Genomic DNA, 27,733 nt, shown 5'->3' on the forward strand with positions numbered 1-27,733 from the left:
CATTTATCGTCGAAGGAATGAGCATTACACCAAGGCCTGTACTTTGGAGCAGGATCAGTTTGGAGGTGGAGGGTCCGTTATGGTCTGGGGTGGTGTGTCACAACATCATCAGACTGAGCTTGTTGTCATTGCAGGCAATCTCAATGCTGTGCGTTAAAGGGAAGACATCCTCCTCCGTCATGTGGTACATTTTCCTGCAGGCTCATCCTGACATGACCCTCCAGCATGACAATGCTATCAGCCATACTGCAAGACAGGAATGTCAGTGTTCTGCCATGGCCAGCGAAGAGCCCGGATCTCAATCCCATTGAGCACATCTGGGACCTATTGGATCAGAGGGTGAGGCTAGGGCCCCCCAGAAATGTCCAGGAACTTGCAAGTGCCTTGGTGGAAGAGTGGGGTAACATCTCACAGCAAGAACTGGCAAATCTGGTGCAGTCCATGAGGAGGAGATGCACTGCAGTACTTAATGCAGCTGGTGGCCACACCAGATATTGACTGTTAATTCCCCTTTGTTCAGGGACACATTATTCCATTTCTTTTAGTCACATGTCTGTGAAACTTGTTCAGTTTATGTCTTAGTTGTTTAATATTTTTATGTTCATACAAATATTTACTCATGTTAAGTTTGCTGAAAATAAAAGCAGTTGAAAGTGAGAGTTTCTTTTTTTTTTTTTAGTTTAGTTTATATGGGTCTGCAGTCAGACCAGACTAGATCACTCAGACTTAAAAGCAGTGTGTAGCTGCGCAGAACTGTAAATCAAATCAAATCAAATCAAATCACTTTATTGTCACACTACCATGTACACAAGTGCAACAGTAGATGAAATTCTTGTGTGCAGTTCCGAGCAACATAGCAGTCATGACAGTGACGAGACATATACCAATTACAGTAAACAACATATTTACACAAAACAATTTACATATCAAATGTACACATACTTACACAACACAATAATTATGTACAATACACACAATATAGAATACACAATATCCAATACAATAAGTAAGGAGTATATGAAATATATATATATATATATATATATATGAAGTAGTATATTGAGGAGAATATGTTGACAGTCCTGTGTGAGATATAAGATTAATAAAGTGCAGTGCTGATTATTGATCGTGATAGATCAAGTGTTAAAATGTCTGATTGCTTGGGGGAAGAAGCTGTCATGTAGTCGGCTGGTGCGGGTCCTGATGCTGCGATACCGCCTGCCTGATGGTAGCAGTGAGAACAGACCATGACTCGGGTGGCTGGAGTCTCTGATGATCCTCCGAGCTTTTTTCACACACCGCCTAGTGTATATGTCCTGGAGGGAGGGAAGCTCACCTCCGATGATGTTCCTGGCAGTTCGCACCACCCTTTGCAGGGCTTTGCAGTTGTGGGCGGTGCCATTGCCGTACCAGGCGGTGATGCAGCCAGTCAGGATGCTCTCTACAGTGCTGGTGTAGAACCGTGTGAGGATGTGGTGGTTCATTCCAAACTTCCTCAGACGTCTCAGGAAGAAGAGGCGCTGGTGAGCCTTCTTCACAATGACCTCAGTGTGGACGGACCATGTGAGTTCCTCAGTAATGTGGACACCGAGGAACTTGAAGCTCAGTGTGGACGGACCATGTGAGTTCCTCAGTAATGTGGACACTGAGGAACTTGAAGCTGCTGACTCTCAGAGGTCAGTGACCTAACAGTTGATAATGGTGCAGAAAACGCTCAATTTGATACAGCCTGTTAGATTCCTGTCTGACATTTTAAACATGCGTTGGAGACCTCCAGCTGCAGCAGTGATGCGAGGTTTGACACATCATTGCACAAAAATAATATATTGACTGTGTAGAGAAATTGGAGTGCTGTAAAAGTTACTATCTTGACTGGAATGCCTTTTTTTTTTTTTTGGTCCATATAGAAAACATCTTCACAATCATACTGTAGGTAAGGTAAGCTTTCTTGTTCTACATAAACCATTAATTTGTTTCGATAATAGTGCCTTCTCTATATACCTTAAATGGTTGTGGATCTACTAGTACAGGGGTGGGTTTTTTCCATTAAGGGCATTTGAGTATTTACTAAATGTGATTCTGATTGTGGGTTGAAATTAATGTACACATTCCATTACGTGCTCACATACCAAAAACACTAAAAGGTCTGTCTATTATACAATATTTTGTGTTATCATTTAAAAATAAATTATCATTATTTGAAAGGAGTTGAATCAAGGCCATTTTTTGCTTTTCAAATTATTTCTCAAATGGCATTGCGGACTGGGTCAAATTGTCTCACAAGCCTTATACTGCCCTAAGGCCTGATGTTCCCCACCCCTGTACTAGTGTAAAAAATTCTCTCATCATTTACTCACCCTCATGTCATCCTAGATGTGTATGACTTTCTTTCTTCTGCTGAACACAAAGAATATTTCAGCTCTGTAGGTCCACACAGTGCCAGTGAATGGTGACCAAAACTTTGAAGCACCATAAAGCACATAAAGGCAGCTTAAAATAATCCGTAAGACTCCAGTAGTTAAATCCATATCTTCAGAAATGATATGAGAGGTGTGGGTGAGAACAGACCAAAATGTAAATCCTTTTTCACTATAAATCAGCAGTCTTCTTGCCGATCATGATTTCATGCTCCATTACACTTCCTAGCACCATGCGCATGCATCAAAATTTAGGAAGTGTAATCAAGCTTGAAATCATGATCATGCCTGGAGACTGCAATGTCAAGATGTACGGTAAAAAAGGAGTTCAATTTTGGTCTGTTCTCACCAAAAACAGCATAGATAGCTTCAGAAGATGTGGATTAAACCAGTGGAGTCATATGGATTACTTTTACACTGCATTTATGTACTTTTTGAAGCTTCAAAGTTTTGGTCACTATTTTGGTTTCATTAGTTTGGACCTACAGATTTGGAATATTCTCCTAAAAATCTCAGTTTGTGTTTCAGCAGAAGAAAGACAGTCATATGCATCTGGAATGCCATCAGGGTGAGTAACTGATGGGGGGAGTTTTCATTATTGGGAGAACAATTTCTTTATGGGGGGACCCAGAAATTCAAAATGTGAGGGCAAAACAAATTCCTTGTTGTTTATAACTATTTATATAGTTGTTAAAATTGTTTTCCAGGTCTTATATATTTTTTTATTTAATTTAATGGGTAAGAGGTCAATTCTCAAATAGAATCATTCAGATTGAGAATGAATGTTATTGAATCGATTAAACTGAAGTGTCATTTGAAAAGATAGGCCGACAATATATTTTGTAATTTGGTGAGAAAAAAATGCCCTCAAAGATACAAAAATGCCCTTGAAAATCTTATCCAGGGAGCATTTCTGACACTTCAGATGCTCTGTACAGATATGTTACCTAGTAACGAGGAAAAGGAGATCAGAGATGCTTTGACGAACAGCTTGATGCACAGCAAATCTAGCATCTTCTTTCCAATTGATGTCACAGGTTATCTGCAAACATGCTGTGTTCAAGCACAGACTAATTTATGTTTGGTTAGGATCAATTTCCTTTTATACTAGATATTTTATTACATGGCATTATAGAAGCTTAGGCCTTTTTGTTAATGATACGTTTAATTTTGGGCTTTGTCTAGAAGAAACAGATCTATATTTAACAGATCCTGTTCGAAAAAATAAGAAATGTACTGACAAGGAATCCCAAGACAAACAAATCCAACGACAATATAGAATGAGAGACGAGGTACGGAAAATAATGTAATTACCATCGTGTATATACAAGATGTGCCCATGATATTTGTCTCAGTTTAACCCTTTATTGCATTTCGTTTTTCTGCCACAGTTTGGACATCTTGTCCATCATGTCAGAGTGAACAATCACAAATCCAAGAAAACAATAACCCCAAAACAACCAAAGAGAGGTGTTGAAGGAGTAAACTGAATTACTCTCAAAATCTGATGTTTTAAAGATTGAACATTGAGCAATTCGTTTAGAAAATCTGACACACTGACTGCACAATGCAAGGTCATATTTTAAGGTTTGAGATTTAAAAGTCATTCCAATTCACTTAGAAGACAACCAACAGTGGATTGCATTGAGATTGAAAATGAAGGTACAGTAAGATGACATATTTGATCATAGACTGTTGGCTTTATTGAGAGACACCCACGACTGGTTCCTAAAAACAGTTCAACAAATATCTTGCCACACAAAAAGTGATAAACCATTTTAGACTTTTCCAATCTTATTTCCAATGCTGCATTCCATACAAATGTTCTTTGCTATGAATACATATAGTGGTGTTAATAAAGTAACATTTTCTCTTCTGCCTCAGAGAGCAGTTGTGAATGGTGCACTGTGCAGACGATGTTGTCCATTTCTATCCTTACACAAAGAAAATATATTTCCTTATATATTAAGGTGCAATATATTAAATCATTTTCAGTGTATTCATAATTATATAGAATAATACATTGTGTTAATATATTACAATATACTGAGCAATAAATAAAGTTTAGCTGCTTTTCATATACTGGGAAATATATGTCCTTATATACTGTAATGTATGTCATTTTATATTCAATAATACACTTCATGATATATAGATGTGCATGTGTTTGCTTAAATGTATTTTAACATATTTTGTACATATAGTCACATGTATATGGGAATATTTACGAGCAATATATGTAAACAATTCTGAGGAATTTTTAACTGTAATATATATCCATATATGTGAATATTTATGTAATTATATATTTGTAAATATACATATTGAGTATAAATATATTTGAACATATATGCCCTATATGTGAACATATATTGTGTTTGTGTGTGTGTGTGTGTGTGTGTGTGTGTGTGTGTGTGTGTGTGTGTGTGTGTGTGTGTGTGTGTGTGTGCGTGTGTGTGTATGTGTGTGTGTATGATCACTTTGTGGGGACCAAATGTCCCCATAAGGATAGTAAAACCCGAAATGTTTTGACCTTGTGGGGACATTTTGTCGGTCCCCATGAGGAAAACAGCTTATAAATCATACTAAATTATGTTTTTTGAAAATGTAAAAATGCAGAAAGTTTTCTGTGAGGGTTAGGTTTAGGGGTAGGATTAGGTTTAGGGGATAGAATATAAAGTTTGTACAGTATAAAAACCATTATGTCTATGGAAAGTCCCCATAAAACATGGAAACACAACGTGTGTGTGTGTGTGTGTGTGTGTGTCTGCTGCTTTACTTCAGTTTGAGACATAAGTTTGTGAAAACTTGTGACCAAATAATGTTTTTGGAGTGCAATGTTTATTAAAATCCATAAAATTGTTTATTTTGTCTCCTCAGATCAAGATGAGAAATACCTCATTCTTATCTTTGGAAATGAGCTCATACACCCACAGCAAATCACACTTGAGGAAATATTCACAGGGATCGGCAGGAGCAATTTTCCAGTTAAGCTGTCATTTGAAGAAGCCAATAACAGTCTGAAAACGCATAACTGTGACTGAGAACAGGTGGTGGGTCATGATTGCAGCTAAAAGGTCTACAACATTTTTTTTTATTTATTAATAATTATACCAGATTTATCAGTACTAAACTGTCCTAAAGTACTTTAGATCCTTCACACAGAATGGGAGTGCTTCGTGCATAAGCAATTCGTAGGTCAACTACATTTTACTTGTTTACATTTAATACATTAAATACATGCAGTTACCATTACTATTGTGGTTACGACTGCCCTTAAAATGATAGTTATAGTACAAACGTTCTATTGTACAAAAGTAGAAACTGAGGGACAAGTCAGTATTTTGTATAAAATAATACATTGTAATCAACAGAATATCACAGCTGCTCTCAAAGCTTAACTTGTGTTGAACCTTGAACATTAATTTGTTTACTTATTGTTTTCTTTATAGATGCTTGGACAGGAGTTTCTGGATTCTTTCAGATGATGAGGCTAAGGATGACTTTCAGGTAATGTGATTTACTCTCTATCTAACTAGCAAATTATGGAAATGAGGAAAATAAAATTTTATCTATCTGAATTACAAGGCTGTCAAAATCCAATCTATCCTTAAAAGTGGAAGAAGAAACTACTTCAAAAGCTGAGTAACGTAGGTCAAAGGTAATTTCCTCTAAAATAAAACAAAATTGTATTATTAATTCTGGTGCTCTAATAAATATAATATAAAATATTTTCCAGCTACCCATCACTAGATGGCAATAACACTTTTTTTGCATTTAAAAGCTTAATATCGGTATTGACTATTTCTGTTGCCAGGCCATGGACTCTCTCACCAGCAGAGCCAGATCACCAGTGGTGCCGATTCTTCAAGAGTAATTATCTTCTGTTTCAAATTCTCTTGATTATTTTTGCAAATGTGTGTTTACAGAGAACAATTATTTCTCTTTTGCTAATCTGTATTCTTTATGGGGCAGCACATGTTGCTTGTTGATAACTGGAAAAGTTGTCCTCCTCAAAGAGCGGCTTGGGGACTTCAGACTGGGGACTGCCCAGTAGGGGGTGTATGCATAAAGATGTGAATCAACAAAAACACAAGAAGAATGTGAAAGTTAAAGTGGAAATTGACTGGGCAGGGGGGAGAATTTATAGTAAAAATTTACTAAAATATTGATGTGTTTCTCACCCACACCTACCAAATCACTTATGAAGACATGGATTTAACCACTGGAGTCTTATGGATTACTTTTATGCTGCCTTTACGTTCTTTTTGGAGCATCACATTTTGGATTGTATGGACCTCAGAGCTGAGAAACTCTAAAAATGATAATCTGTGGTCTGCTGGACTTCCGGTTATGGCGACGTGTTGACGAAACGCACGAGTTGGCCCCACTGTGATTTGTATAGAGATTTCTTACCTTTTATCACAGTTTCACTCAAACTTCGACTACAGTTTGTTTCCTAAGTAAATGTTGTCTGAAATGTCACCTAGTTATGGAGATCATGCTAGCGACTTCATTTTCATGCTGACACAAGTGATATCCTCCAAGCAATACATTCAGTGAGAGTCGACATAATGTTAAAAATCAAGTTGCAGAGTGTTTCGGAAGATTGTTAATGGCCAATCTAAAGTCTTTAAAACTCCATCCAAAGTTGACTACTTTCTTTCAAATATGTAATCTGGTGACATTATTTCAATGATTTGTTAACACTCAGGAATATGTGTATAGCAGACGATTATCAATAGGACGTACTCCTTATAAGGGGACAAGGTAAATTTAGCGAAGCTCATCTGGGACGTGATTCATCGAACCATTTAGATGGGGAAGTTAGAAGTAAAGTAGTGTGTTGATTTGCTGGTGGTTCTCGGCAATTCACAGTTGTGGTTTTAAAATGTTTCTATTGATTGATGTTTCAAATTTTTATTGTCACAAGGCACAGGTGATTTTCTGTTTCAAAACCAGGGAGAGTATTGGATTATCTCATACTATAAGAAATGGCATTTTTGGCAAGTTTATTTTTTGGAACTGTAGGGGGCTGCATACTCTTACTAAAGTCAAACAAGTGATGACTAGGATAAAGCAGCTACAATCTAAAATTGTTTTTCTCCAGGAAACACATTTAATATCTAAAGATATCTGTAGAATACGTAATGGATGGCCTGGTCAAGTGTTTTCTGCTTCATTTAGTTCTCAAGCAAAAGGGGTTATTACAATGATCCATAAATTTATTTCATTTCAAATAGCTAAGACAATAGAGTAGGTAGATATTTAATTGTTCTAGGGACTTTACTCTCTAAATCACTGATTCTTGTCAATATTTATGGCCCTAATGAGGACATCCCAAAATTCTATAGTAACCTCTTTCTGACTTCATCCACCCTTTCTGGGTTTTCAATTGTACACTGGACCCAATTAGAGATCGTTCTTCTGGCCTCGATCAGTCACATAGACAAACCAGAAAGATCCTTCATTATTTTATAAAGGACATAATCCTATTAGAAATATGGAGACAAGTGCATCCTAAGGATATTCAGTCCTCTTGCTTTTCTTGAACACACCAGTCTGATTCCAGAATTTATTATTTTCTTATTTCAGCAACACTTACGTCATATATTTCTGATTGCTTTTATGACACAATAGTAATTTCAGATCACGCCCCTATATTATTCACTTACACTGTCCCTAGGTTATTAGGTAATATTCCAAAATGGAGATTTCACTCTAAATGGCTCCTAGACGAAAAACTTGTGAATATATCACACAACAGATAGAAATGTATTTTGATATTAATACAACACAAACCTCAGATTGTTATCAGATGGAAACTTTTAAAGTGTTCATTAGAGGTGTTGTTATGATGTATGCAGGAGGAGACAGACAAGGGGCTGGATCTAAGTGCGGTTTTATTTTATAAATGAACAGGAACAAAAGAAAACATCCACGGGGGGACAAAACTGAAACAAAAACACGAGCACAATGGAAGAACACGGAACTAGGGAAACACAGGGCTGGAACGAACACGGGAAGACGCACGGCAAGGTAGGCAAAACACATGGCAAGGTAGGCAAAACATAGGAGCGTAAACATACAAACATCTACCAACAACCATCAACGAACGACAAGGGATAGAGGAACAAAATACACAGGGTTTAAATACACAGACACACTAATGACTAAACGATATACAGGTGAGAACAATGAAGTGCATGGGCAGTGATGAAGGCAGGGAACTATGGGAAATGTAGTGCATGACAATAGACAAGCGAAACACGGGGCAGACAACAGGGATCGTGACATAACCCCCCCTCAAAAGGATCGGATTCCAGACGATCCAAAAGAAACCCAAAACAACAAAATCGTCCAAGGAGTGAAGGGGGGCTAGCAGACAAAAGAAGGTACACAAGGGGCAAACAGACAGACCAAGGGAGCACAAGGTGCAAACAGACAGTCCAAGGGGGCACAAGGGGCAGACAGACAGTCCAAGGGGGCACAGCGGGCAAGAAGGCAGTCCAAGGGGAGCACACAGGGCAGACAGGAAGTCCAGGGGGCACAGAGGGCAAGAAGGCAGTCCAAGGGGGCACAGAGGGCAAGAAGGCAGTCCAAGGGGCAGGGACAGGTTCAGGAGGCCTGGGAGGCGGCCACAAGACAGGGATAGGTTTAGGAGGCCTGGGAGGCGGCCACAGGGCAGGGACAGGTTCAGGAGGCCTGGGAGGCGGCCACCGGACAGGGACAGGTTCAGGAGGCCCGGGAGGCGGCCACAGGACAGGGACAGGTCCAGGAGGCGGAGCTGAGGGAGGCTCTGGAGACGAAGCTGAGGGAGGCTCAGGAGGCAGAGCTGTGGGAGGCTCAGGGGCCTCAAGAGGTGGAGCTGTGGGAGGCAGAACCATGAAAAGCTCTGGAGGCTCAAGGGGCGGAGCCGTTGGAGGCTCAGGAGGCAGAGCTGAGGGAGGCTCAGGAGGCAGAGCAGAGGGAGGCTCAGGAGGCAGAGCAGAGGGAGGCTCAGGAGGCGGAGCAGAGGGAGGCTCAGGAGGCGGAGCCGAGGAAGGCAGGGCCGAGGAAGGCTCGGGAGGCTCAGGAGGCGGAGCCGAGGGAGGCGGAACCATGGAAAGCTCTGGAGGCTCAGGAGGCGGAGCCGAGGGAGGCAGAACCATGGAAAGCTCTGGAGGCTCAGGGGGCGGAGCCAAGGGAAGCTCAGGAGGCAGAGCTGAGGAAGGTGGTGCCATAGGAGGCTCTAGAGGCGGAGCCCTAGAAGGCTCTGGAGGCGGAGCTGTAGGAGGCTCTGGAGGTTCTGGAGGCAGAGCCGTGGAAGGCTCAGGAATTGAAGCCATGGGTGTCTCGAGGGGCGGAGCCCTGGAAGGCTCTGGAGGTGGAGCAGTGGAAGGCTCAGGAGGCGTAGCCTTGGAAGGCAGAGCCGTGGAAGGCTCAAGAGGGGGAGCCGTGGAAGGCCCGAGGGGCGGAGCCCTGGGAGGCTCGAGAGGCGGAGCCCTGGAAGGCTGGAGAGGCGGAGCCCTGGAAGGCTGGAGAGGCGGAGCCCTGGGAGGCTGGAGAGGCGGAGCCCTGGGAGGCTCGAGGTGCGCTGGCTCTTGGACGGTCGAGGCTACAGGCGCAGGCCCTGGGACGGTCGAGGCTACAGGCGCAGGCCCTGGGACGGTCGAGGCTACAGGCGCTGGCCCTGGGACGGTCGAGGCTACAGGCGCTGGCTCTGGAACGGTCGAGGCTACAGGCGCTGGCTCACTGACGTTCGAGGCTACAGGCGCTGGCTCACTGACGTTCGAGGCTACAGGCGCTGGCTCACTGACGTTCGAGGCTACAGGCGCTGGCTCACTGACGTTCGAGGCTACAGTCGCTGGCTGCTTGGCAGAGGTAGACAGAGGCTGGAGGGCAGAGGCCTTTCCTTTCCTTTTCTCCTCCTCCTCTGGGCGGACGAGGCTGGCAACGCTGGATCACTGACCGTGGCTGGCGTGGGCTCAGGCTCGCTGACCGTGGCTGGCGTGGGCTCAGGCTCCCAGACCGTGGCTGGCGTGGGCTCAGGCTCGCAGACCGTGGCTGGCGTGGGCTCTGGCTCGCAGACCGTGGCAGGCGTGGGCTCTGGCTCGCAGACCGTGGCAGGCGTGGGCTCTGGCTCGCAGACCGTGGCAGGCGTGGGCTCTGGCTCGCAGACCGTGGCAGGCGTGGGCTCTGGCTCGCTGACCGTGGCTGGTGTGAGCTGGGAAGCGGAAGCCCTTCTCCTCCTCCTCCGAGCGGACAAAGTTGGCTCGTTAATCAAGGCAGGCGTGGGGGTTGGCTTGCTGGCAGGTGGGGCAGGCGAAACAGGACAAGCCATGGACGACTGGAGGGTCACCACTGTGGGAGGAGAGGCAGGATCCTCCTCCACAACATCCACTGTGAAAGGCGAGCCACATGCCAGCAGCGTCTCCTCCACAAAATCGCGGAGCGTCCAGCCACGCGTCGCTGGTGGCAACCGCTCCCTGAGCGAACTGTTCAGGTTGCCGCGAAAGAAAACTACCAGGGAGGAGTCCGGGAAGTCCGCGACACTCGCCAGATCAAGGAAATCGCGGATATGGTCTTCAACCGGACGGTCCTCTTGTTTGAGGCTGAGGAGTTTAAAGTTCGCCTGTTGTACCGCTAGATCCATTTGCGGTCGTTCGTTCTGTTATGATGTATGCAGGAGGAGACAGACAAGGGGCTGGATCTAAGTGCGGTTTTATTTTATAAATGAAAGTGAATACAAAATAAACAGGAACAAAAGAAAACATCCACGGGGGGACAAAACTGAAACAAAAACACGAGCACAACGGAAGAACACGGAACTAGGGAAACACACAGCTGGAACGAACACGGGAAGACAGGCAAGGTAGGCAAAACATAGGAGCATAAACATACAAACATGTACCAACAAGCATCAACGAACAACAAGGGATAGAGGAACAAACAGGGTTTAAATACACAGACACACTAATGACTAAACGATATACAGGTGAGAACAATGAAGTGCATGGGCAGTGATGAAGGCAGGGAACTATGGGTAATGTAGTGCATGACAATAGACAAGTGAAACACGGGGCAGACAACAGGGGATCATGACAGGTGTTCTTATAAGCATCACAAGCAGTAAATCAAAAGGCTACAAAAAAAGAGAAGACTGCACTTGATACAAAAATTAAACTTCTTGAAAAAAAAATTCATATAAAGATGATTTAATCATTCATCAAGTATTGTTAACTCTTAGAACTAAATACAATTAATTATCTGCCAAAAAGCAACCGCCAGTCTTATGATGTTAAGGCAAAATTATGATCAGGGTGAAAAAGCTGGGAAATTGTTAGCTTTGAGAATTAAAACATCTGAAAAGAATAATAAATTCTATTGAAGATAATATTGGCAATATCACAAGTGACCCGGTTAGAAGAAACAATACTTTTAAATGCTTTTTCGAGACTTTATACACCTCTGAATATTTAAACAGTTGTGCACAAACAACCTTTTCTGGAAAATTGTCCCTGGACACAGATATAACGGAAGAAGAAATTATAGAGGCTATTGATATCTTAACAGCGAGTCGAACACCAGGGCTCTTGACGTAGAAATAAATGTAAGAAATTTAAAAGAAAACTTGTCCCACCAATTTTAGATACGTTTAAAGAATCCTTTGAAAATGGTGTACTCCCAGACTCTTTAAGAAATGCTCTCATTATGTTACTTCCTAAGCCTAATAAAATAAATACAAAATGCAAATCATTTCAGCCAATTTCATTCCTTAATACAGATGTTAAGATATTGAGTAAAATTCTGGCAAGGAGGTTGTAGGCATTTTATCGAGACCAAAACAGATTTATTAAGGGCAGGCAAGGTCTCCATAATGTTAGAACTTTGCTTAGCATTTTACATCTTAAAAAGGTAACTTCTGATACAGCCATTCTGTCCCTGGATGCTGAAAAGGCCTTCTACAGGGTGGAATGGCCCTATCTATTTGAGGTAGTGAAAAGATTTGGGTTTGGAGAAATTATTCATAAATAGATTAAGATACTTTACACATGTTCTATGGCTGAAGTACTCACTAATAGTATAGTTTCCAGGGCTTTTAATATTCAAAGGGGTACTTGTCAAGGGTGCCCCTATCACCTCTTTTTTTTGTCTTAGCAATCGAGCCACTTGCCATAGCAGTAAGGTCTCATTGTTCAGCTTCTAGGACTTGAAGTTAATATCCCTAATAATCAGCACTTCCTTGTTTTAAAAACGTCATCAGGGTCTTCAGGTTGGCACCCTCCTTCACCGGTGTTTCGTTGATAGGCCCACGACTCCTCCAGAGGGGACAGGGACTTCTGTGAAGTTTACCACAATACAAAATCCGGCCTGAGCTTGGTGTTTAAAATCTCATGTGGAAACTTGAGTTGCTGATCTAGATCCACTTGCATTTTCCAGTCCCGTGTGGCGTCCAAGAGGGTGCTGCCCTGCTCTCACAAAGGGGATAGTGGATGAGTGTCCAGATGTTGGGTGAGGGAGGGCAATGATGGAAGATCGGCTTCCTTCCAGAATGAATTCCAGTTGGCGTAGGACTTGGTTATGCCTCCAGGTATAATGGCCTTGGGACAGACTGATTTTGCAGCCAGTGAGGATGTGCCTGAAAGTTGCTGGGGTTTGGCAGAGAGGGCATGCTGGATCATCTCCAAACCACTGGTTAAGATTCTTGGGTGTTGGAAGAACATCGTAGGTGGCCCTGATGATGAAGTTGATTTGGCTTCCTTCCATCTCCCACAGATCTTTCCAAGTGAGATTATGGTGCTCCAGGTTTTCCCAGTTAGTCCACTGGCCCTGCTTGGCTTGTGACACTGCCTTTACGCATCTCTCTGCTTCCTGTTGGTGCCGGACCTCTGCAACTACCATCTTTCTCCTCTCTCAAGGTGATGCCTTGTGCCATGCAGGTCGACTTGTTCCTAGTCCAAGCCCACCTCTTCCTTGTTGCACCTGTCCTACTATGTCTCCATGTCTGAGTGTGGATTGTGCTTGCTTTAAAGCATCAGCTGGGGCCCAATTCCTCCCAGTTGCCAGTCTGGGAGGAGCTGTTCGTATGGCTGCATCTTGAGACTCTGCCAGGGTCATGCTCAGCCTCACTTTGGTGTATTTATATTCTTCGGTGAGGCTAGAGATTCCAGTGCACCATGTCCGTACAACCCGATGTTACTGAGGCAGCACGGGAGTCCCATCCACTTCTTGACGTATGCACTGACTGTCCTCTCCAGCTTCTCAACTTTGGAAATGGGAAACTCATACACCATTAAAGGCCACATTAGGCGAGGGAGCAACCCAAACTGCAGACACCACAGCTTCAGCTTGCCCGGAAGTGAAGTCTTATCAATACTGACAAGGCCTTTGATGGTTTCTTCCCTCAGTTGATCACAGAAATCTTTGCATCTTTGAGACTTGCGTTATACTACCATCCTAGACTCTTGACAGGAAGCTCTGATATCAATGGAATGGGTGTTTTATTGATGTTGAACCTTTGATCGGTAAGCTTTCCTTTGATGATGGATATGCTCCTAGATTTATTGGGTTTCACCTTCATCCTTGCCAATGTAATGTTGGAGTGAAGCTTCGCTAACAGACCTTTGGTACAGGCAATGGTTGAGGTCAAGGTGGTCATGTCGTCCATATAGGCTCGAATCGGAGGTAGCCGCTGTCCAGCCTGCTGACACTCCCCTCCGACTACCCATTTAGATGCTCTGATGATCACCTCCATTGCCATGGTGAAGGCTAGGGGGGATATGGTGCACCCTGCCATGATACCCACTTCCAATGATTGCCATGATGTTGTATATTCTGCAGTTGTTATTGTAACATTAGTAGTTGTAATTGTACCATACTAGGCATCAGAATAAACACCACAGATATAAGTATTTCTTTGAACACAGACGATGTCATTATATAACTAACAGGTTTGGCTCACTCCATTCCTTCCCCAATACAACTTCTTTTTTTTTTTGTTAACTTCTCTGGTTATAAAATCAATCAATCCAAATTGTGTATTCTTTTATTGAATAAGGATGATAGTCAAATACCAGCTGTTACTCACTTTAATGTAGTAGACTCCTTCACTTATTTAGGAATTAAAATCACAGCTAATGTAGATTATATATCCTCTGCATATTATCAAACCCTTTTAAATAACATCTCCAAATTCATTGACAGATGGAAAAGTCTACCCATATCGCTAATTGGATGTATAAACACAATAAAAATGAGTGTATTACCTAAAATAATATACATCTTTCAAAATATTCATCTGTGCCCTCCACCCTCCTTTTTTACATCACTTTGGAACCTATTCACTGATTTCATCTGGAATAATAAACAAGCTTGAGTTTGTCTGCCATTATTATTCTTACCATATAATAGGGGTGTTCTTCAATTTCCTAATTTACAGTGGTATTATTGGGCATCACAATTGCAATCTATTTTATACTATTTCTATTCTGAAGCCCGCCCATCTTGGCTGGACATTGAATCTTTTTTATAAAGTCAAAATTACCCCTTAATCTTTATCTTTATTAGATAGATATCAAAACTCTCAGAAAAGACAAATATATTCTCATTAATACAATTAAAGTATGGTTGCGATGTGCATAATTATTTAAATCAGTCAAATATTTATCATGTTTTACCCCAATATGGGGAAATAAGAGTTTCAAACCAGCCCGATCAGCCTAAGGATTTAAGCTATGGTATAATAAAGGGGTGCAAAAAATTTTGGATTTTTAGAAAGGAAATTACTTAATGTCCTTTGCGGAGATTGTAGCACAGTTTGATATTCCCAAAAAATATTTCTTTAAATTCCTTCAAATTAGGAGCTATGTTTCTTCTTACCAAAGTACAAAGCTTACTCCTATTGAAATGTTATTATCAAAGTCACCCCAATATAAAACTTAATATCAATATTTTATAAATTGTTAGAGTCATACTCTAATTAATCTTCAGAATCCAAATTGATCTCCTGGAGAGAAGATTTAAAAATGTCCTTAGATACATGGGAAAAAGTATGTATGAAAGATCAATCTCAAACTATTAACAGTAATATCAAATTAATACAGTACAAATGGATTATGAGAACGTATTTTACTCCAGTTATGTTAAAGAAAATAGTCAGAACACACCAGATACATGCATCAAATGCTTAGATGATGAAGGCACACTTTTGCACAGCATGTAGAATTGTCCTAAGGTGCAGGAGTTTTGGAAATAGGTAGTTTTACTTATTTTTTTAGATGGTTTCTATTAATATCCCAATGAAAGCAGAAATTTTCATTTTTGGGAATTTTTCCTGAGAATATTGTATATGGTAGCAGCACTCGTAAACTCATTGACATGTTTATACTTCAAGAAAAGCCTCTAATAGCTATGTATTGGAAGAAAGTGGAAAGGCCATCTATCGTACGGTGGATCAATAATATGTCCTTTTGTTTGTCGATGGAAATGATTACATATATTCTGAAAGGTAAACTGTCTTTCTTTGAGAATATTTGAAAACCCTTTATATCCTTTATTTCAAACTCGGATTTAAGTAATATAATTAATGAGGTAGAAAAGGATAAAATAGCTTGATTCTCAACTTATTTTCACCCACATTTTATTACTACTAAACCATTAGTCATTTAATAATACTGTTTTTCCTAAATTACTACTGCTACTCTTGTGTGCATGACTATTTCCAACTCTTCTCAGTGTGTAGCTATCTGAATTGACCTGTGCCCTTTTTTTCTCTCTCTGTGTTTTATTTTTCCTTTATTATTATTATAATTATTACTATTATGTAAAGAGATCTAACTATTTTTAATTTATAATATTGTTGTAATACACTGGCATAATTTATTACATCTCAATAAACAAATTGTTAAAAAAAAAATGTGTGGTCTGCTAAAGAAAGTCATACACATATGGCATAAGGGTGAGGAAATTATGAGAGAATATTCATATTTGGGTGAACTATTCCTTTAAGAGCGCTTTAATTGGCCTCTTAAAGAGAGAGAGTTAACCCAAAAATGAAAATTCTCTCATCATTTACTCACCCTTATTCCATCCCGGTGTGTATGACTTTCTTTTGCAAAACACAAACAAAGAGTTTTACAAGAATTGGATTACTTTTATGCAACCTTTGTCATTTTTATTCATTTATTTATTTTGAGCTTCAAAGTTTTGTCACAATTCACTTGCATAGAAAGAACCTACAGAGATTAAATATTCTTCTAAAAATCCTTGTTTGAGTTTTGGGTGATCTATCCCTTTAAATGTGGTCTATGTCAGACACTAGTCTGACAGGTGATACTCCTAAACCTTGACTGCTTTATACTTAGTCTTATTTTTTCTTATTCTTTGACACTATAGACAGGAGTACCTGTGGTTGTACTTGACCATTTCTTTGGAAATTGTTTCAGAAATCGAGCAGTGGATATAGACACCCACTAAGCTGGACTGAATAGAGGCATTGCTCCATATATTAAAGGAATAGTCCACTTCAAAAATGTAGATTCTGTAATAATTTATTCCACCCTTATCTCATTCTGAACTGTATGACATTTGTATGTGGATCAAAAAGACATTTATTTTTAATGAAAAATGATTTGTTTCTCACCAATACCATATGCCTTCAAAAGACTTGGAATATGAACCACAAGCCGCATAGACTACCTTAATGGTACTTTTGGGTCCTTTTTTAAGCTTTAAAGTTGTAGTGCGTAACTTTTTCAGTCTCAATTATTTCTCCTATCCCAGCTTAATATGAAGAGATGACAACAAGTGAGCCGTTCGTAGGTGTTTTCAAATTGTAAAAACTGTCTCTGTGGCACTATAGTTTCCTGTTTGTTTTGAGCAACTTGTCCAGCCCAACACAAAAACATTGACTAAACCAATGCCGTAAGCTGAGGACGAGGCTGTCTGTTTGTTCGATCAACAACAGACTGGGGACGTATTCGGAAGGCTATTTGAAAACAATTTTTATTTTTGCAATTCCATTAGATGTGGCTAGTGGTGCAGAAATTGAACACTCCAGCTTTAAAGTGAGTCACTGTCAACTGCCATTGTATTTACTTTTTCTATATCTGTGCTATTCTGTAAAACGAAAACATTTGCAAGAGGAATGGTGGGTCAAAATGGGCTATCTGCAAAGTTTTGGAAAGGGAGTGATGGATGGATGGAATCCTCATGTTCCACAGCTGGATAGCTATACAGACAGTGGCATCTACCTCCTACAGTATGTGGAGAGCTTCCTCAAGGTACTGTATGTAACTACGGAACATCTGTTGACATGTTTACTTTGAAATGTGTGGGATTTTCCTGTATTTGAAAGCTCAGTTATTATTACTGTTTTATTTAGGGCCCACCACAAACTTTCCATCCCAGCATAGACCTGAAAAACTGGTTTTCCCAGAGGACAGTGAAGAAGAAGAAGAGGAAGCAAATCAAACGACTCATCCTCAGGCTCCACAGAGAGCAAATGGTTTGATTTTTACAGTTGAAGTCAGACATTTTCATACATCTTACCCAAATACATTTAAACACAGTTTTTCACAATTTCTGACATTTAATCGTAGAAAACATTCCCTGTCTTAGGTCAGTTAGGATCACTACTTTATTTTAAGAATGTGAAATGTCAGAATAATAGTAGAGAGAATGATTTCTTTCAGCTTTTATTTCTTTCATCACATTCCCAGTGGGTCAGAAGTTTACATACACTTTGTTAGTATTTGGGGTAATTACTTTTAAATTGTTTAAATTGTTTAAAGGCTATCCACGTTTTGGATAGCCTTCCACAAGCTTCTCACAATAAGTTTCTGGAATTATGGCCCATTCCTCCAGACAGAACTGGAGGAATTATCTTCCTGGCTGATGTCTTGAGATTTTGCTTCAATATATCCACATAATCTTCCTTCCTCATGATGTCATCTATTTTGTGAAGTGCACCAGTCCCTCCTGCAGCAAAGCACCCCCACAACATGATGCTGACACCCCCATGTTTCACGGTGGGATGGTGTTCTTCGGCTTGCAAGCCTCACCCTTTCACTTGTCTCCATATTTCTAATAGGATTAAGTCCTTAATAAAATAATGAAGGGTCTTTCTGGTTTGTCTATGTGACTGATCAAGGCCAGAAGAACAATCTATAATTGGGTCCAGTGTACAATTGAATTCTCCACCAATTGCATAAAACCCAGAAAGGGTGGATGAAGTCAAAAAAAGGCTACTATAGAATTTTGGGATGTCCTCATTAGGGCCATAAATATTGACAAGAATCAGTGAAATTTAGAGAGTAAAGTCCCTAGAACAATTAAATATCTACCTAATGGATACTGTATTGACATTTCACACAACATTTACTTAGGAAACAAACTGTGGAAAAATCTTGTGAATATATCACACAACAGATAGAAATGTATTTTGATATTAATACAACACAAACCTCAGATTGTTATCAGATGGGAAGCTGTCACGAACGCCGAGTTAGGCACCTCCTCAACCGGCCATCAGAGATTTGAGTCACCCGAGTATTGATGTTACACTACAATTACACTACCTTGCCCATAAACCCACACACCCGGACTAATTATACTACAGCTGTTTCCCATCACTGACTCTCTATTTAACCCTGCCTGTTGTTTTACTCATTGCGAAGTCTTGTTTGCCCCGGCTACATTTCTGAGTGTTATTTACTGCATATCTGATCTACTGTGTACCAACCTTGCCTTGTTTCCTCGACCACGTTTGTTTGCCACTTGCCTTGATTATACTCTCGCCTGAATTCTGATTATCACTGTTTGCTGCCCGCCCTGATCTTCTGCCTGCTCTGACTTTGACTCTGCCTGCCTACGTTAACTCTGTCTGCCTGTTGCTTGACCCTTGCATGTACGACCTGTGAATATTTCATTAAAACTGCTTATGGATCCCAACTTACCTGAGTCTTCGTTACAGAAGCTTTTAAAGTGTTTATTAGAGGTGTTCTTATAAGCGTCACAAGCAGTAAATCAAAAGGCTACAAAAAAAGAGATGACTGCACTTGATACAAAAATTAAACTTCTTGAAAAAAATTACCATATAAAGATGATTTAATCATTCATCAAGTATTGTTAACTCTTAGAGCTAAATACAATGAATTATCTGCCAAAAAGCAACCGCCAGTCTTATGATTTAAAGTTAAATATAAAACATAATAAAATAAATACAAATATTTAAATAAAACCATATATTATCCATTTCAAACTATTCAATGATCTATTCAAAAGCTACTGAATAAAAATGTGATTTTAAAGAAGATTTAAAAATGGCTAATGATGAAGCTGATCTCTCATCCAAAGGGAGACTATTCCATAGATTAGGACATATCACAGAAAAGGCACGGTTACCCTTAGATCTATAGCGGCAACGAGGAACCTTCAATAGAAGTTGATCAGATGACATGAGCGCTCAGGTGGGGGAGTAAGGTTGTAAAAGGTCACTGATGTATTGGGGCGTGAGACCAGATAGTGCCTTGTAGACAAAAGAGGAAGCCAGTGTAGAGATGCTAAAACCAGGGAAATGTGATCCCTCTTTCTTGACCCTGCTAAAAGCCTAGCTGCCATGTTTGGAACTAGCTGTTGGCAGGATAACGCAGTTTGGGGTAGACCAATGTACAATGAGATACAACAGCCTAACCTTGATGTAATAAGTGAGTGGATCACAATTTCCAAGTCTTTATGGGAATTTTTTTTTTTTTCAATTTAGCGACAGAAAAAGCTACCCTTGACAACAGCACTGATCTGCTTATTGAAAATAACGAGGAGTCTAAAATTTCTCTAAGACTTCTTAAATGATCTTGTGCATTGGACAGCAGAGGACTTAACTGGGCAACCAGGCCAGGTAAGGAGGACATGGAGGAACCTTAAATCAGAACTTCGGTTTTACTTTCATTTAAATGTAAGACATTGTTTACCAGCCAATGTTTAATATCTTTGAAGCAATTTAGGGCATTCTCAGATGAACAATTCTTGTCTACACTCACTGGGAAATAAAATTGGGAATTGTCAGCATAGCAGTGATAAGATATGCTATACTTCTGAAAAATAGAGCTCTGAGGAAGCATATACAGGGAAAATAACAAGGGTCCTAATATAGACCCTTTAGGGACACCATACTGTAATTGAGTTGCCATAGACGAAAAATTACATACATTTACAGAGAACGTCCTTTCTTTTAGATAGGAGAAAAACCACTGAATGGACAGGGAATAAAACAGCCTATTTAAGACTGCCCGAAGCAGTCCCGGCAAAGACCATCGGTGAGTGCAGTGTTGTTTATTTCCTTTGAGGTAATCCAGTCAGAAGTGAGGTTTAGCGTAGATTTCAAACTAACAAAAATGACTTGTGTCATGCACAAAGCCAGTGTCCTAAACGACTTGCCAAAACTAGTTTGCTAATATTAAATCTGTGGAGTGGTTAAAAAAATCAGTTTTAATGACTTCAACCTAAGTGTATGTAAACTTCTGACTTCAACTATATATATATATATATATATATATATATATATATATATATATATATATAAATTATTAAAATAAAAGTCCTCCCGTTCGAATCGCAGCGTGAGCCAACTCTTGTTCTCACCTTCCCCGTTCGAATGCTGTGAGCCCATCCACTTCTATGCTGAGTGGAGTTCTCCTGTTTGAATCACAGTGTAGCCCCTCTCAACCAGCCATCGTACAAGAATGCACCTTCAAGCAAATACATACAGCGCTCCCTCTATAATGCTTTTTTGGGGGAAAGATACAATTTTCAGAAGTATCTTGTATATGCCAATTTACCATATAGAATTGTTGCCGGCTCCCTTAATGCCTTTTTGGGCGGTAATCGTGACTCGAGTTGAGTCTCGAGCTCCGAGCCCTCCAGTATACGGACAGCAAGCCAAATAAGTTTACCTCTTCTATACTAGATTACATTAACATACAAACTACAAAGGTAATGTCTGTGATGAGAGCGGTTGCCCTTCCTGCACTGCTGGTAGTTACGCTACTGCTTTGTCAGCTGAATGAATGGGTGCAAGAATAAAGAAAAATAATATTCTGCTTTTTCTCGTATAGTCTTCTCTGAGAAAGATAAACATATCAGGGGAAACATACTCTTGGACTACGTGATTGACCTTTTTCAACCTCTCATGCATCTTTGCTGTGTTCTCCATACGAGCAACTTCTTTTATCTTATTTTATTGTAAAGTTTAAGGGCTAATGAGACTTTAAATGTATCAAGCACTAGCCCCTTAGTTATTAGTTCAGTGCTTTGAAATATCCATCTGGATATCGGGATATGCAGCAAATGGGTTGTAATTTAAGCTTAAATGTTTAAGAGGGATTGGTTTCCATTGTTGATGGTACCACTGAGGTACCACTTATTCAAAGGGCAAACATGAATGCTAAACTTGCTGTTTGATTAGTACTCATTGGTTCTTTTTGACTTCTGATTTTACTAGAATTGTAAGTACCGAATGGATACTGAAAAAGATTACAAAACTATTGTCCTCCAAAACATTATGCCAGTTGTCCTTAAGACATTTAAGTACTTTATTTTGGTGCTGTATTTGTGCTGTATTTAGTTTCAATTCTCTATGAAAACTGTGGTCAACTTCTGATTATTTAATCTGTTTTTTTTTTTTTGCTTCATTTATTCTAATTTCACAGCGTCCCTTCTGGAATAGCTGCAGTCTCTAATTGTTGACTGATCATGATCTTAATCAGTTCTGCATTATACTTTAATGTAACTCTATGGCCAAAAACCAGAATGTACTTTATATGTGCTTGTGTATCCCTCTTGTTCATTTTGAAAAAGCATTAGGCGGCTCAGTTTTTTTTAAAGAAACATTCATATGTAATGTAATTTGGCATGAGTAATAGTGTCTGGAAATAAAGCAAATCTTTCCTCCTTTATGTGTTCCCTGCTGTTTTGTTTATGGCATTTGTGCTCTGGCACACCTTGTGCAATTGTTTTTATCTCTTCAGTGCTCTTGGGAAATGCAAAGTCAGTGTGGCATTATATCTAATTAATAGTGTTTCTACAGATACACAAGGTGAGAGACACATAACTGCGCTCTTGTCTTAATCTACTCAGTCTAAATTGTACAATCATTTTAAAAACAGTTTATGCTACTTAAATAATTCTTGCAGAAAGAACTGATGTTCAATATTAGCATGCAAAAAAAAACTGACATACAACTCAAGCTAGTAGACTAGTTAACCTGTATAAACAGACTCAGCAATGTTTCAGGATGAAGCTATACAGAATGTAAAAATGGGGCATGGTCTAAACCTTAAACTTAAAATAGATTTTTTTTTCCTTTTACAACTTTTTTGCTCAGAAATGTGATACAGTTCCATGTAGAAACAATATCAGGTGTCCTAATTCGATTTACAAACACAAAGTCTGCTTTCAATGAGGTATTGGATTTCAACTTAGGAATACTTCTAAAAGTTTTGAATTACAAGCCCTTAAAAAATTAATGAATCTCCAGTTTGTATCAGTTGCACACCTTTTAGTAACCATGACGATCCAATAGCCAGCTCTTGACATTTTCAGATCTCTAATATGACGCCTTTTGACGCATCACTAAAACTTTATCAACAATAAAATCTAAAGGGATTTCTCTGTATTTGACAAAGCATTTACTTAAAATAGTGAAGGTGCTGAATGCAATAACTTTTGAAATAAAAGCTCTAAATGTGAAAAAATGCCCAAAATCTTTTTGCACAGTATATTCAACTAACATATAATGAATGTATTTAAATAACAGGCAATGCCCACACCTCACATATTTGCCGAAAACTAGATTTGTGCTGTGCAAAAAAAATTAGGAAATCACATAATAGCCTGAAATATACAATGTGGCAAGAATTGAGAAATGTACGTATTGTAATAGAGCCAATAATCAGTTAATCATTAAAGTTTTATTGCCAAACTCTGTAACCCTTTTGAGATTTACTCACTTTCTTTCTTTACCCCTGTCCTTTACCCATCACAATAGCACATTTTCAAACTTATATGAACCGTGACGCTATCTGACCAGCTTAAATATGGGACAAATCGCGTCCCGTATTGATTTGATACAGGGCGCATAATTGTAGGCCTATCTCTAAATACGGGACGATCCCGTACTTTACCGGACGGTTGACAACCCTATAACTTATAAGTGACGCTGGAATATTCCAGGAGGATCCCAGTTTCTACGGTGCATCCTGCAGCAGAACAGGAACACGAATATCAATTATTATCAACAATTTGGCCATCTGATTATTAGGGGGGAAACTACAGAAATTGTAGTTACGGCCCTCCCATCCACAAATATTTAAACATTCAAAATAACCACTTAAGGAAACCCTTTCCAGTTCAGTCCAATCGCTAATGACATTTCATTTAATCTCTAATATTTTATATTGTCAGTATAAGGACTACTCTGTTTTTAGTAAATAAACTTTGTAGGCTACATGTCAAGAGTCATTTTCCTGAGGCCATTAGATGGTTGAACGAAAGTAGTGGATGTGTTTAAAAACATAGTGAGCTTCCTACTTAGTCGGCACATGATGCCTAAAAACTCTTCACGCCGAACGCTCACTAGGTAGGCAGCTCGCTATGTTTTGACGCGAAGGCAGTGCGTGTCACAGTTTCTGTGTCGCCGCTGAGGTCGCTGTTATTCCTGTGGACTTCAGTCTGGAGCCGGACACTGAGAGGAAGGACAGCAGCAGCTTTGGAAAAGAGAAAATTAAACATCGAGGGAATCTGTCACCGCTAACCGGGACACTGTCGCTGCTCTACCTACAAAGCCAGCTGCTCTTACAGGACTTACACAAACTGTAAGTGACTTTCATGACTATGGTTTATTATGTGGATGTAATATATTTGTCAGGTATGTCTGGGTTGTTAATGTTAAGTTGTGTTTAATAGCTTAAAGAGTGGCGAGCTAGCATGCTGCTAATGAATGTGTCGCTATTATTAACAGCTGTCAGGTAAATTTCTCATGTCATTTCTTTCAATAACAAGCAACATTCTTATTAAATAATCGGGGTTTCATTGTGACATTTGAATAGGAACGAATATTTGACTATATTTGCGCTTCAAAGAGCTTCGTGTATATCCGGCATAGTTTTATTGCATTGAAACCTTAGCAGGTTGTCTTAAAGTTGTACTGATGTTAATGTCTCTATTTTCACTGAGAACTTACTTGCTTTGATAAGTTGAGGAAGAAGTTTCAAAGTTTCCAGCGAGGCAATAAAGCCTCAATTTAATTTAAAGTCGATTGGAGGGATCCTGTTAAAATAGTTAAACTATTGTGCTCCGAAGTAGTGGAAATTATGGCTCAATTTAACCTTATTTTATAGTGTTTCTCTATTATTTTGTATGAGATGACGCTTTCTACGCTTCAAACTGCTGTCTTCGCGCATGCGCACCATGTTTTATGGCTCCCTCATAGGAACAAATAATCTTTCAAATGATGTAATTCTGAAATTAAAGCTCATCATGATTTTGATGTGTGAAAAGCAAATAATATTTGATGAAACTTGCCAGCAATAAGTTACCAACTATAGTCTTACGTACAGACTAAAAACATTTATATTTTCCCCCAGTTGTTTCATGTTTGAACACTTATTTGAATATTCTAGAAGCTCAGTAAAATGTTGGCTTTGGAAGCACCAACGGCAGTGGCCTCTTTGCATCCTGTTGCATCCTGTTTTCCATGTCCTCTGGTTACAAAGAGAGCAAGAGCAGAGGAAAAAGGGGGAAGGATACTGTATGTGCTTTGCAGGAAACTTACACAGCCCTATGACCCCTTTTCATCTCGTATGGCAACCCCTGTACTGGTGCCATCGGTGTGAATAGAATTATGTATAATTACTCATCTGCCTATAAACGTCACCATACAAGATGGCGAGTGATGATCCAAACGTCTGTTGTTGACTGTCACAGCAATGTTGATGCAGAGAGTTTTTCACAGTTTTGTTATTATTTTTGTTCTGTTTACTTATGTGTAATGGACTGTATCTCAGCCAGGCTTTCATTCCCAAATAGCCTATGCCTCGAAATTTCCAAGAACTCCTTAGAAATGTAGCCATATGTAAATGTCATTTTGTGCACCACTCCATAAACACTCCTATGTACAGTATGTAAGGTTTAGCTTGCAAACCTTACTTTAGCTGGCTCTCAAGACTATTTGGGTAATTCAAACAATACCTGCCAAGACAATGTCCTGGTCATATTTAAGCCCAAATCAATACAAAAAACACATTAAATAATATTTTGCATAAAGACATTAAAGGCCATTAAATGAATATTCCAGGTTCAATACAAGTTAAGATCAATCATCAGCATTTGTGGTATAATGTTAATTACCACAAAAAAATATTATTTCGACTCTTAAAAAAGGAAAACTCCAGGTACACAGTGAGGCACTTACAGTGAAAGTGAATGGGGACATTTTTTTGAGGGTTTAAAGGCAGAAATGTGAAGCTTATAATTTTACAAAAGCACTTACATTAATTATTCTGTTAATACTCATTATTTGAGCTGTAAAGTTTAAATAATAGTTTTTTGGTGATTCGTTTTAGGGTTTACGTCATTTCTGTGTCATGGCAACAAAGTTTAAAAATCGGATATATCTTTACACAGAAAAGTTTAGTAAGCGATTTTATCACACTAAAATAATATTAACACTCGTATTGTTTATGTCTTGCGGCTATACTTTAGAAACATTTTAAGTTCCTCAAGCCACGTCCACACTAATATGTTTTAGTTCGAAAATGCATCTTTTTCTCTACATTTTGGCCTTCAATCCACACAGAGATGGCGTTTTTGACAAATTGAGCTTTTCGAGTGGATAAAGTGGATACATTTGAAAAAGGCATCTTCACATTGTAGTTTGGACAGGGGAAACGGAGTTATCTGAAAACAATTAAGTCAGTGTTTCCTACACAATTCAGCTCTTGCAGCGGGAGAAAACGCCCCGCCTACCCTCCCCCCATATTATATTATTCTATACTATAGTATTTATATAGTTTATTATATTTGTATTATATATAAGTTACATGTTAGTTTTTACATTATTAAAAAAATATTGCAAAAGTGTATCTGTAGCTAGCTACACTGTCATTTGAACATTGAACAAGACTGATTCAGTGAGTTCACGTGTTATTGTCATGTGTTATTCACTTGTCAGAGTAAAAAATTTACTTGTTCGGTATATTATGATAAATTGTCAAAATAAATAGCGTGAAGCCTCCACACATGCTAGGTCTCCGCGGTAACGCGCTCAACAAGCCATGTGAATTAGATGCATGGATTGATAGTCTCAGACGCCGAGGCAACTGAGATTCATCCTCCACCATCTGGATTGAGACGAGTCACTATGCCACCAAGAGGATCTGGAGTGCATTAGGAATTGGGCATTCCAAATAAAAAATAAATAATAATAATAATAATAATAATAATAATAATAATAATAAAAAATACCATGACAAATAATAACATTAATTAATTTGTTATCTATGTAAGAATTGTTTCAAGTTCTCAAGTAATTATTCAAGACTAGTAAACAGTCAGTAATAAAATAAAAATAAAAACAGCAATGAATAGAAATAGATACATGTTTTTTATATAAAAATATAAATGATGAAAACAGTGCTTTTTTAACAGCTTTAAAAGTTTTTAACAACAGTTTCAAGTATTCAAGTAAACATTCAGATTGAAATGTGATATGAAATTACTACAGGTCTTCACTGTATGATTATAATACATTCATAATTTTATAAAGCTACTAAAGTTACTCAGTCAAGAGCAGTGAGTGTTTTCTCATTTTCTTGTTATGGTTGTTTTATTAGTATGATGACACACTAGACGGCAGCGGGTCCATTAGCTTACATTTACAATTACAAGTCCGACAGTTTGAAGCGAATCCGCTCGTAAACACTGTTTTCAAATGTATCTGGATGATTGTGGATGTAACCTTAGATTACCTGCAACTCTTCTTTTTTTTTTTTTTTAACAAAAGGGGGGACAAATCGAAATACATTTTTGTGGTAGTCAATAATGTGCTACAAATGCTGTTGATTTAATTTACCTTAGATTGAACCTGGAATATTCTTTTAAAACAATTCATTGTGACATTATTTACAGGTCACTTTTACCACCTAGTTCTCATCAACTTAACACGTCCAGACGTTTTAATATTCACATTGTTTTCATGATGCTTTTCATTCACAGTCATTAGTTATTAGGTTCTGTTGTACAGTGATTTTGTTTCATTAAAATCATCGAAAATAAAAGGG

At 39.2% G+C, this 27,733-nt stretch overlaps 1 protein-coding gene across 2 annotated transcripts in view; it reads left to right on the plus strand.

Annotated features, from left to right (window-relative positions):
• The first annotated feature begins 24,121 nt into the window (after nt 1-24,121).
• LOC127657046 (unconventional myosin-VI-like) overlaps nt 24,122-27,733 on the plus strand; it is a 102,935-nt gene continuing 99,323 nt past the window's right edge. For both annotated transcript variants that reach the window (XM_052145683.1, XM_052145684.1), the window contains exon 1: nt 24,122-24,268. The gene's annotated coding sequence lies outside the window, so the exon portion shown is untranslated. The remainder of the gene's footprint in view (nt 24,269-27,733) is intronic.

The sequence above is a fragment of the Xyrauchen texanus genome, chromosome 16 (genome assembly GCF_025860055.1).
Source record: "Xyrauchen texanus isolate HMW12.3.18 chromosome 16, RBS_HiC_50CHRs, whole genome shotgun sequence".
In the NCBI taxonomy this organism is placed as follows: domain Eukaryota; kingdom Metazoa; phylum Chordata; class Actinopteri; order Cypriniformes; family Catostomidae; genus Xyrauchen; species Xyrauchen texanus.